This window comes from Lissotriton vulgaris, chromosome 10 (genome assembly GCF_964263255.1).
Source record: "Lissotriton vulgaris chromosome 10, aLisVul1.2, whole genome shotgun sequence".
Lineage (NCBI taxonomy): Eukaryota > Metazoa > Chordata > Amphibia > Caudata > Salamandridae > Lissotriton > Lissotriton vulgaris.
In genome coordinates, this window is record NC_141698.1 from 1,002,830,105 (window position 1) to 1,002,842,557 (window position 12,453).

Here is a 12,453-nt window from a genome sequence, read left to right on the forward strand (position 1 = left end):
GGTTATGATATTCAAGCTCACAATTGCACCAACCGCAATGGTAAACAACCTGCAACAGAACACAAACAATCCCAGTCTGTGACAAAATCATTGCAAACCGGTCAGTAAACAGCATCAAAGGAAGTGACGAGTCTTCAGACTAATCACCATTGTCTTTAGCTGGGTAAAGATTAGTGTACATTAGACAAAGAAAGTACATATGTTTTTGGCAATGCTGGAATCATGCGATTTGCAGAAGATGGCGTTTTTTTCGCATAGTTATGGATTTGCTACGTTTCCTGCATTATCCATCATCTGCTGCACCTATTTTAACAAAAACATGTTTATAGCATGAACGAATCAAAAATTAGCAAAAAATGCCAGGTAGTACCTGCTGCTGTGCAGTAGAAGACGCTTCACTGAGTTTGCCTGGTACCCTTTCTGTTGCTTTTTTCTATATTTGGGGGTTAAACTGGTACTAATGAGGCAAAACTTATGCCCACTGTTAAGAAGGTGAAAATCAACATAATTAAATAATGCTATCACAAAATGTGCCGCATAGTATTCGATGGGGTACATTTTCGGTTCATTTATAAAGGTAACAAGTTCTGAGCCAAAGTCAAGTCCCCAAGGAGGAGGGGGGCGTTCCTAAGTTTTTTGGAAAAAGGCTTAAGACCTTTTCTTTTTTTATTAATTTGGTGTTTCCATGTCTCATGTTATTTTGCTGTGAGTGAGCAAGTGCAAGTAGAGAAAATCAATTTTTTTGTCCTCTGTGAATTAGAGTATTACATGGGAGGGAAGCAACTCTGGGGTTGCAGCCATGCATCTTCATCTGAATTAGGCCGCAGTTAAACAACTGCCTCTGCCATTACAGGTTCACCTGTGAATTAAGGTACGAGACCTGCTGTCACGACCTGACCCTGTGCACAGCTCTAAATATGAAGACTCAAAATGCATAGAAAAAAAGAAAAAGTTAATGTATATATTGTAACATAAATATTGAATGGCTTTATTTACAGTGGCCCCTGAAGAAGGGACTCAAGGTCTAGAAATGCATTGGGCCATCATATCAACACTGTACCCTCCGATGGATCTATAATATACAATATGTATCATGAGTTTATGTTAAAGAAACATCACTTTGAAATCGTGAAGTCATAATTTTAAGAATGAATGCACAATTCAGAATTGTGACAAATGTTGAATCCGTTGAATAACTGAGAACAAAAATCACTTGAAAAAAAATAATTATCAGAGAAAATAATCATTAAAAAAATTGTTTCATAATATGTTGATTTATATTTCAATTGTGAATAGAAGGAATTATTTCATATTTAGAGCTGTGCACAGGGTCAGGTCGTGACAGCACGTCTCGCACCTTAATTCACAGATTGTATTATCCCAGGGACAGGCAGCCCCCTGACACCCTAGAGCACGCCAAAGATAGAACAATTTTAACAAATTGGTCAAGCTAAGTTACTTCAGAGTTAAATCATAGAAGGAGTGCTAGTGATCCATTCTATCCATTACAGGTTCACCTGCCTGACTCGGTTCATTGTTCAGCTTTGTCTTAGTGCAGGTTTTGGTGGCTTCCCTGTGTGTGTATGTTACTAGTATGATGCCCACTGCATGTTGTTCTGTCCTTTAGACCACACGGGAAAGTGCTCAGGGCAGCGCGAGGCAGCTCTGCGCGAGGCACCATGGCACCGGTGCAGACCCAGCTGGATCAGGCATCAATCATGACTATAGAGGGCTGTGTGTAAAGGATGTAGAGATGGGAGTAACTCGGGGACTCCAGAGGCCCGCAGCCAAGGCCTTAATTCTTGCTTCTTGGCTCTGTAGTGTGTCGATGGGGCTCGTTGAGCTGAGGGAGACCAGCATTTAAAAAGAGATGATGGGTATGAAGATCAAAGGGAGTAAGGCCCAGGCCATTGATTTTAGAGAAGTGTACCAGAGTTTGGTACAGAAGGGTGGGATTTTCAGGGGAATGACATGGAAATGGAGGGAGGGACTAATTTGATGGGGTCAGCCCTGGATGGGTGGTATCCCAAAGAATGGGATGGGGCAGTTGGCTCAAAAGGGCATCTGCAGGGGTGAGGGCAATATGGCTCCTCAAAGAGCAAATGTGGAGAGATCTGCTGGTTAAAAAGCACGTTGGTGGGGACATCTCTGTTTAGGATGCGCTTATGGAGTCAGAGGTGGTGGGGAGGGCCATTAAAAAGGGGGCCCCATCTGCGGTAGCAGCAGTGCAATTGAGTTGGAGTGAGGACCAGGGGGTTGATGCAGGGGACATATTTGGCCCCGGGCACACCACCATTTATTGGATGACATTGCCAAGCCCTCGCTGAAAGTATGTAGCAGAATAAGCCGCAGAGGGGCCAAGCAAGGAGTGAGTAGAGGCTAGGCAGGATGCAAAGGCCAAGGGTGGGAGGTAGGCAGAGGGGATAGTGCTGCGTCTTGGTTTTTAAGTGGGTGTGGAGCTCAGATGAGTTTTGGGGCATAGGTCTTGGGGTGGTACCAGCTTACTGGCCTGCCTTTTTTCCCACAGGTTGTGGCGGAGTCAGCTGTAGCGCACTCTGGAGATCTTAGTATGGCTCACTTGCCCAGACGTGTTGAGAAGGCATGGTCTAGTGTGGTAAGCTGCAATGCGTTGATGGACTACAAGATCATTGACTCAAGAAGGACTGGTGTGGCCTCAGTGGTGTAAAAGACAGAAGGGTGGAGTGCAACCCCAATGGTCATGTTAGAAGTAGGAGTAGGTCTGCGTCGGCAGACAGGCTGGGAGGGCAGAGCACGGCCCTTCAGCTTAGGTCGTCAAAAAATTCAGCAGTACGATAAAAATTAAGTTTGCTGATTATGACGATGAGGGCCTGGAGGATGGCCACATGGGTGAGGAAGAGCGGCAACTAGTAGAGTGGGAAGCAAGGCAGCGTCACGAGGGGTGGTGGGGTGCTACTAATCAATTTGGCTGTAGAATTTTGCAGGCTGCAGGTTTGCGGTACACTCAAGGCAAAAGTGGTGGAACCATGCCAACAGCTGACTTGGCGATGGTTGTCCGTTAAAGGGGCTGACAGGTCGGGAGGAGCACAGAAGGATTCAAAGCCAGATAGCAAGGTAGAGGAAGGGGGAAGTCTAATAAGCTGGAGCGCAAGGAAGTGAAAATTAAGAAACTGCCTTATATGGGAACGTCTAAGCCCCTGGGGGCTCCCTTCCTGACATCCACTAAAGAGAACATTTGGAAGGGGAAACAATGAAGCTGCTACACAGGGAGTGAAGGTCAAAGTAGGGGTCTAAGGAAGAGGAATTTGAGCTGTTCAAGTGGCCGAAGGTGCCAGTAAATATTGAGAACTGTGAAAGGTACCTGGAGAGGTGGGTCAAACTAATCTAATACATAGACGTCATTAGAAAGGTACAAATACATTATGGTGGCTATGCATGGGTCTAGTACGATGAGGAGTTCAGGGTCCATGTGGCGCCTTACCCAGAGGCACAATTTGGTGAAATTGATTTGGATCTTTGGCAGCATACAATGGGCCCTGGCAAGTTTGATTAAAAAAATTCATGGCAAGTGGCTTGCCGATTGTATATTAGCCCTTTCAGGGGTGCCCCACCCGAGGGGGGATGGGGGAGCAGGTAGAGACCAGGTGAACCAATTGGGAACTAGCTGGGACTACAAGAAGGGGAGCTGCATAAGGGGATATTGAAAATTCTAACACAAATGCTCCAACTGCAGAGGCAGATATGCTTTGGTTAACTGCTTTGGGGCAGGGGAGTCAAGCCACAACATGGCAGAGTCGGCAGCAGGGATATATCAGGGCTCAGCAGGGACAAGCAGGGGGTTACAGGTCAGGGAGGAGTGGATAGGGGCCTGCAGGGAAGGGCTCATCTGCCTATTAAATTAGACTGACTCGGTTTTTGGCTTGCTTAGTATGAAAAATAAGACAACACTAGGATTCTGTTGCATGGGTTCACATGTGGTTTCAGACTGGGGTACAAGATTCCAAGGGTGAGGCCCTAGGTGGAAAATTTAAAATCAGTAACCAGAACACAAGCAGGTAGCAAGGGACAAGTTGCTCAAAGAAGTTCAGGAAGGTAGGATGGCGGGCCTGTTGAGGATTGGCCAATGGATGACCATCATCTTCCCTATCGGGGGTGGTTCCGGAGAATGAACCATGCCAGGTGAGACTGATTCAACACTTGTAATGGCCAGAGACCCAGTCTGTGAATTACTTTATTTCAGAGGACCAAGGTCTCGGTCACACACTCATCTGTTGATGTTGCTTTATCTCTAGATGAAAAAGTAGGACAGGGGATTGTTATGGTGACGAATGACATTAAGTCTGCCTTTTGTGTGTTGGTAGTACACTCTGCTAACTTTCAGCTTCTAGGGATACAATTTGAAGGCAAATGGTATGTGCTACCCCTCGGCTGCTCTATATTGGGTGCCCTGTTTGGGTGCTTCAGCACCTTCTTGCAATGGCTGTTTATCAGTTGCATGAGCCATGAACACATGACACATTATCTAGATGATTTCTTTTTTGTGGGGAACTCTGGTTCAATGGACTGTCAGTGTTTGCTGTCAAGTTTCCAGGAGCTCATACGTTTCCTCAGGGTGCTCCCTTGGCACCAGAAAAGACAGTGGGTCCCACAGCAGTGATTTCATTTCTCTGAATTGAAATAGATTCCAGAGTAATGGAAGCTAGGTCGCCTGAAGATAAGAAAAAGGAATATGCTGCAGTTGCTTGATGCAATGTTGACAATACAGAAAGTCACAGTGAAGGAGGTGCAGGTTTTGTTGGGGCATTTGAATTTTGCATGTAGGGGAGTGAGGGCGGAAGGGACCATCTGCAGGAGACTAGGGTTGGTGCTTTCAGGGCTACCGATGCTGCACCATCAGGTATGGCTGTCAGCGGGAGTTAAAGAGGACCTGAGGATGTGGCGAGTTTTTCTTCACTCTTTTAATGAGATCCCCTTAGCATCATTGGCAGAGGTGGCCTAGGTTGCACAGATTTTTTTCAGACACTTTCGGAGGTTTTGGTTTTGGCCTCTATTGGTAGAGGCATTGGTGCACTGAGGAGTAGCCGCAAGCCTGGAAACATGGCGGCTGAAGCATTGCCTTTTTGGAAATGGAAGTGGCACTGGGTATGACTTGTTAATGCTCAAGAAGGTTCTATTTAGGATAGACAATGTCAGTAGTACAGGTAGGTAACAAGCAGTCTGCAAGGAATGCTCAGGTGCTGAAGTGGTTGAGCGTCTTGATGTGGAAATGCCGACAGCTTGACATGGTATTCGGAGCCAGGAATGTGCCAGGTGGGGACAATGACATTGCAGATTCTTTGTGTCGTTCACAGGGGGAGAGATTTCTACCACAAACTGTCATGATTTGATAGTTCTTCCAGTGCATATTGCAATGAGAAATGCATTGCTCAGTCATGTGGGGGGGAGAAAAAAGACTTAAACAGTAGTAGCTATGTGCACATTTTTTTATATAGATTATATATTAAATAGGATGTATGTTAATATACTAAATTATTCCTTATTGTTAATACATATTGATTTCAGATTTTGAAATCCATTATCGCTTGTGTGAAGCACATAGATGAAGGTTTTATTCAAACACTTCATTTTTTCATGTATTCACAACAATGAACCATGGCAATAACTTGTTTACAAATGTTTGGTTTTAAAAAAAATTGTATTTAATCAGAGGAGTCCACATTGGACTGCTTAATTTATTTATTTAACAAGACCTAAAGCATCATTTCACAGTCTTAGTGACATCTGCAGAAAGTAAATAGTCTGAATAAATTAAATAGAGCTCCCCAAGACAGCTTCCTTTATGTACTTGGAATATCAGCTGGTGATTATTTTGAAAGTGGTGGGCTATATCACTTAAAACACACAAAAGATGATAGAAAGAATGCTTACAATAAATCTAACTATTAGCAATTGCTCAGGGAAGGATTCAAATCCATCATTCTTTTGCCCACCATGCAACCTCAGTTTGTAACCAGTCATATGCAAATCAGTCTTGACCCTGCTCCGATAAGAACAGCCCAGCCTGAATTGCCAGGCAAGGTCCTCCCTCAAGCGGAACACAAGCAACCCAAGACAGGTTTCGCTCTGATTGAGGCTCGTCAGTCGGCAGTAGCTTGGTACAAGTGGGACAGTGAGTTTGAGACTCACATCTGGGCATACCATTGCCACTTAGGGCGGTACATCAAACTCACAAAAGATGTTGGTAGGAGGGCTTGCAATACGTCTAACCATTGGCAATCATTCAGGTAGCATTCCAACCCATCGTTTTTTTGTTCACCATGCCAACTCAGAGCATAACCTGGCCAACTTAGGTCACAAATTACATATAATGTGCCAGTGCCAAACTTTTGCTATTAGTGCCTCCTATATTCCAAAGGTGACCCTCATGTAAAAAAATGAACTTGAGCATGTTGGGCCAGCATTTTGTCAAGGTCCCCCCCACCTTCTATAAACCCACGTTTGTCCTACCTTATTCTAAGAATTACCTTCAGTGCCATTGCCAGCAGTTTTTCATGGGTGCCCCTACTTTGCCAGCCCAAGCATTTAGCCATGGGTGTTCCCATATGCCAAGTATACCTTGTAGTGTGCCATAGTTTGCCAGTATTTCATCACAGGTGTCTGTCATGCAAAGGGTTGCCTCCTGTATTGTTGAACCACGGTTCGCTCAACAGCCTCTCTCATGTCCCGCTCTATACAGTAGGACGCATATTTCATTTACCTGCAGGGTGAGGAGGCCAGCAGGCCGCCATGCACACCTGTGGGCAGTTCCTTACGGCAGTTGGTCTGCTGGGGTCGTCTCTGGTAATCCTCTCACTGGGGGCTATGCCAGTAGCCACCATAGTTTCCTGCCCTTTCCCAGAATCCCTGTGGAGGATTTGTGTGATTTGTATCTGCCCAAATCAAATGATGGCTATTCCAATTGTGATCCTTTGTTCTTCCCAATCCAACATGGCGTACCCAATTCAAGAGGTAACTTCCTGTCCTGGGGGTATTATTATTATTATTTAAACATTTATATCAGGCGCAACAACTATCCAAAAAGGGTTTCCTGGCACCAGCCAGAGAAGGAGCAGGAAAATAAATTACTGATTGAAAAGCCAAGTTTTGAGTGATTTATGAAAGTACGTGTAAATGGTTCAACCCGGAGTGATAAAGGAAGAGCATTCCACAAAGAAGGGTCTAGGTAGGCAAAGGAACGACCACCCATGTTAGACAGTCTAATCCAAGGCACCATGAATTTTGCCTTAGTGGTGGAGCGAAGAGTACGTGATGGCAGATAGGGTTTGGCTAGTTTTTGCAAATACTGAGGAGCCGTACCCTGCTTGACCCTGAACATGTAGCTCAGAGCTTTAAACTTGATCCAGCTCTCAACTCTAAACCAGTGGAGGTCACTCAATGAACCCGAGATGGAGGCCGCTCTAGGAACTTGACAAAGCAATCTTGCAGCAGAATTCTGCACCAGCTGCAGCTTGCGTGTCACGTCTTTATTAGCTCCTAAATAGAGAATGTAACTGGAGTCCAGTCTAGATGTTACCAGTGCCTGGACTACGGTTCTCTGGGTGGAGCTGGGCAGCATCCATACAATTTTCTTCAGCCATTTCAAGATGGTGAAGCAGGTTGCAGCCGACTTCAAGGCTTGTTGACGCATAGATAGTGAGTCGTCAATGATAAAGCCACGATTACGGACAAGATGAGAGGGGCGAGGTAAAGCACCCATTTCTGCCGGCCAATGGTGAGGTCCCCAAAGATCTGTGTTTTTTCCCAAGATCAGGACCTCAGTTTTTTCACCTTTAAGTTTAAGAAAGTTGGCCTGCATCCTGGATGCAATTTTGCTCAGCCCAGCCCGAAGAACAGATGGTTCCGACTTATTCCCAGCAGAGAGAGAGAGAAAATAATCTGGGTGTCATCGGCATAAGAAAATAAAGACAACCCAGCGTCCTCTGCAATCACTGCCAGGGGTTTGACATAGATGTTAAATAATAAGGGACTAAGGATAGACCCCTGGGGAACCCCATGGGGAGAGGAGTGGACACTGGAGGTGGCTACAGAAGAAAAGACCTGAAAAGTGCAGTCGGTAAGAAAGGAAATTAGTCATCTGAGTGCTGTATCGGCAATCCCCAGAGACTGTAGGGCCTTTATTAGCACAGAGTGGGACACTGTGTCGAAGGCTGCGCTTAGGTCGAGTAAAATAAGGGCCAACGTGTCTCCGGCATCCAAATGATGGTGTAGCATTTCAGTACCGCCGAAAAGAGTGGTTTCAGTTGAGAAGCCAGCTCTAAAACCAGATTGTGATGGGTGGAGAAATTTTTGATTTGAGTTTCAACAAAATTGGATAGCTGCCCATTAATATGCTTTTCCAAAACCTTGGAAAGTGCTGGAAGCAGGGAGATTGGCCGATAATTCGAGGAAAGGGTAGGGTCAGCATTGGCCTTCTTCAGCAAAGGGAGGACCAATGCATGCTTCCAATCAGAGGGAACAATGGCCTCCTTTAAGGAGGAATTAAGAAGCTCCATCATTGTTGTAAGAGAAAGCAGTTCAAGCTGCCATAGAACTGTGATATAGGGTGGAGATCACAGGTATAAAAAGGGGTTGGATTTTTCCTCAATATTGCAACACAACATTTCTTCGCTCCTGTTGGTGGTTCTTGCTTCTGTTGCTGTGATTCCTCCTGTTGGTGTGATTCCTCAATCCAGTGGAAGATTCTTGCTGCTGTTAGGGGTCCCACCTCTTGCCAGCTTCTTCAGTTGTGTTCCTGCTTTATGCATAAATACTTTATGCATTTGCCCGCTGCATACCTTTCCTCTAGTCCTTGACTTATTGGAGCCTAACAGTCATCATTGGATGTTTTTTTCCCATCAGGGATTTTTCTACCTTTGGGTTCCTTCTGGGAGGCACGATCTGCTAAGGCACTCACAGTGTCAGCAGCATCGTGGCTACTGAAATGGGTCGACGTTACCTCTGGCACGCCAAGACTGTCAAAGACTGGGCTCTAAGATCTTCTCGTTGTCCAAGGACTGCAAACAGAAGTTCTCCACCTTAGAGATTTAACAAGTGTGCCAGCACTAGCATTTTGCCATTGGTGCCTCTTTAAGGCAAGAGTTACCTTTAGTATGCCTGGACCAGGGGTAGACTTGCAAGTGTAATACTTCATTCTCACTCACACTTGCTTACATTCACTCATTCTCACTCACAGTCTACCTCACTTGCACTCATTCATTCTCAATCACTGTGTTAAATTCCCAATTACTCTCACTCATTGTCACTCTCTTGCACTCACTCTCATTCATTCAAACACTGAATCAAAATGGCTTCCTCTCTTTCTCTCACTCAGTCTAACTTATTCTCACTCAGTCTACTTTACTCATTCATTCTCACTCATTTCCACCCACTTATATTCATACTATCTCACTCACTCACACTCAGTTGCACTCACTTTTATTCACACTTATTGTCACTCGTTGTCACTCAGTTATGCAGGCTCACTAACACTCACTCGCACTCTCACTCATATCTGACAATCATTCTTAATTTTCACTCGCTCCCTTGGTTGCAGTCACTCTTTCTCTCAACCACTGGTTCTTACTCACTGACTCCCTCTTGCTCACTGATACATTTACTAAAGAACAGCACAATGCAGTGCAACAACCAAAGTTGCTCCACACTGCTGTGCTAGGGAGAGAGAGAGCATTGCAGAGCCCTAGCTACTAAGATATGGCATTGCTGCTCTCTTCCCCAGTGCTGGAGCAAAAATAAGGCTGCTTAGCAGAACTCACACACATTTGCACCACAGTGCAAAGCGGCAAAGGTTTGCATTCTGTCTAGCATAGGTTGTATACTGCAAGGATATACTTCCAGTACAAAATGTTATGTTTATACAAACTTTAGAACTTTTTACACATTGGATGTGTGCTACATAGTACAACGCACATTCTGGCTGGGCACTCACACTGCCTTTAATAACTGATTAGGCGGCCTGGTGCTGCTTGCTGTGCTACCAGACTGTTCTGGCTGATCGATGGCTGCCCTGCCCTCAACATCATCTGCCTAGAACGAAAAACGATGAAGACTCTTGGAGAGTTGCAGTGATTATGCTGGGACGTGGCATTGTGAAAAAAGTCTGCGCATGCTCCGCACAGCTCCTACCCCATCCAAACCAAAATCTAGCCCAAAAATTAGTGTATCGCGGCCCGCCCACCGGCAAGTGTTAACACTGATTGACTGAAAGGGCCGGCCCGGCCGCTGCCGCCATGATCAACAACATAATAAATGTATTAATTTGAATCTCCTCCTGGCCTCGCAGCTTAGTGAAGGCTAAGGCTAAGTGACTAAGAAGAGTGACAGCCGCAGCACTGTTAAGCACCCTGACTCACTCGGGAGACCGGAAAAACACGATGCGGCTGCACTGAGTGCAGTAGTACAAAGGAAAATTATTAAATACATCTATCAGTGCAATATGTGCGCAGCAGATGCGTGTAGACCCGGGGCTGATAATTAAGTGCCGGTGTTAAGCACTGGCAAGGACCGGCACAAATTAAGCACTGCATTCAACGCGTAAAAGGTCAAGAGAAACTAAACATTTCTCAATCATAAATCCCTATCTAACCATTTTAGTAGATCGTTCTTTGCTATAAAAACTATGGACTGTTGTATATGAAAGCCCAAGTAACACCCATGGCATGCCCCCTTGACGTAAAGTAGCGCAAAGCAGTGCAAAGTGCAATTCTATGTCAGGACAGGAGGCTCCGATTATGCTTTCTCATTTCTTTAATAGAAATGCTCAGCAGCCAATAACACAGTAAAAAACTACAGTACCCATGAACACCAGGGTAACAACCCTAGAGACCACAGTATGCAAGGCCATGTAGATAGTCTCTCTTCCTCTTTCTTTGCTGCTCCGCAGCCATTTAAGTGCTTTTTACTTCTTATCAACTGTTATGTGCATTTAATGCTTGTATGTTCCTTCTATGCTGTGGTTTGCTTAGCGCTTCTACTCGCGCTTTTCTTTGCATCTTTTCAGCTGTTATATGCGCATTTCATGCTTGTGTAATTACTTTTGGGCTGTTCGTTGCTTAGCGCTTCAACTCGCGCTTCTCTTGCGCCTATTGCACTTTGATTACCCCCTTTTGTACCGCTTTTGGCCTCCATAAGTGTGGCAGGGTATGCTCAGACGTGAGTCCCTTGCTCACTGTGCCACTGGGTTCAAGCAAGCCGGGCTGAAGACGGCTGGAATCCCAGAAACCGGTCCTCGGAAGCTTGTTTCGGGTCCAGGGAAGACATGGCTTGGCAGTTAGGGCTGGACTGTTCCCATGAGGCACAGGATCAGACTGATTTGCATATAGCCATGTCTGAACTGGGGTGGCAGAGTGGGCTAAAGAACGGTGATGGATTAAACCCAGGTCTTTTGACTGGGTGTGAGTGTTTGATTGTTTCAGATGCTCCGTCCATCACCACCCCCTTTTGTACCGCTTTTGGCCGCCCTAAGTGTGGCAGGGTATGCTCAGGCGTGAGTCCCTTGCTCACTTTGCCACTGGATTCAAGCAAGCCGGGCTGAAGACGGCTGGAATGCCAGAAACCGGTCCTCGGAAGCTTGTTTCCGGTCCAGGGAAGACATGGCTTGGCAGTTCGGGCTGGACTGATCCCATGAGGCACAGGGTCAGACTGATTTGCATATAGCCATGTCTGAACTGGGGTGGCAGAGTGGGCTAAAGAACGGTGATGGATTAAACCCAGATCTTTTGACTGGGTGTGAGTGTTTGATTGATTCAGATGCACCGTCCATCACCACCCCCTTTTGTACCGCTTTTGATTACCCTTGGGGCTTACCTTTCATTGCCGCGTGGTTTATTTCTCCGCTTCTGTGCATCTCGCCTGGGAGCGTGGGCGCACCTCCCTTTAGACCGGGCGCTTGTTGCCCGCGTCTCTTCTTGGTTGTGGAGTGGGAGACCGGGGTTAGAAGGCTCGCGAGCTGGGTGTGCGAGCTCTTCTCTTACTGTCCAGAGGCGGCCGTTACCGCGCATGTGCGGCGGCCATTTTTCCGGCTTTGTTTGTGTTTTCTCACAACGCCGGGAGCATCGAAAGGTCGTTTGAAATGTAAGTGCCCACTGCCTCGGGGAAATAACCCCATTTACACCTTTTGCTTCAGGAATAGCATTGGGCTGTACAACAAGCATAGGCTTTGCCTAGAGTGCGTTTTTTGGTTGACAGCAAGCCCTCTCTCCACATTTTATTAATTACTGTGTATAGGTGTTGCCTGTACTGTTGGCTTGCTGTGGGGTTTTTGTCACTCCCCCTGCATTGTGCCTTTGGCCACATTTATTTTCCGTCATCTTGTGGGCGTTTAATTAACACACTGTGTAACCATGGAAGAATATTATGATGGTGAGGACTACTACTATGAGGAGGATGCCTCTGGCTCTTTAGAGCATGGTTTAGTGA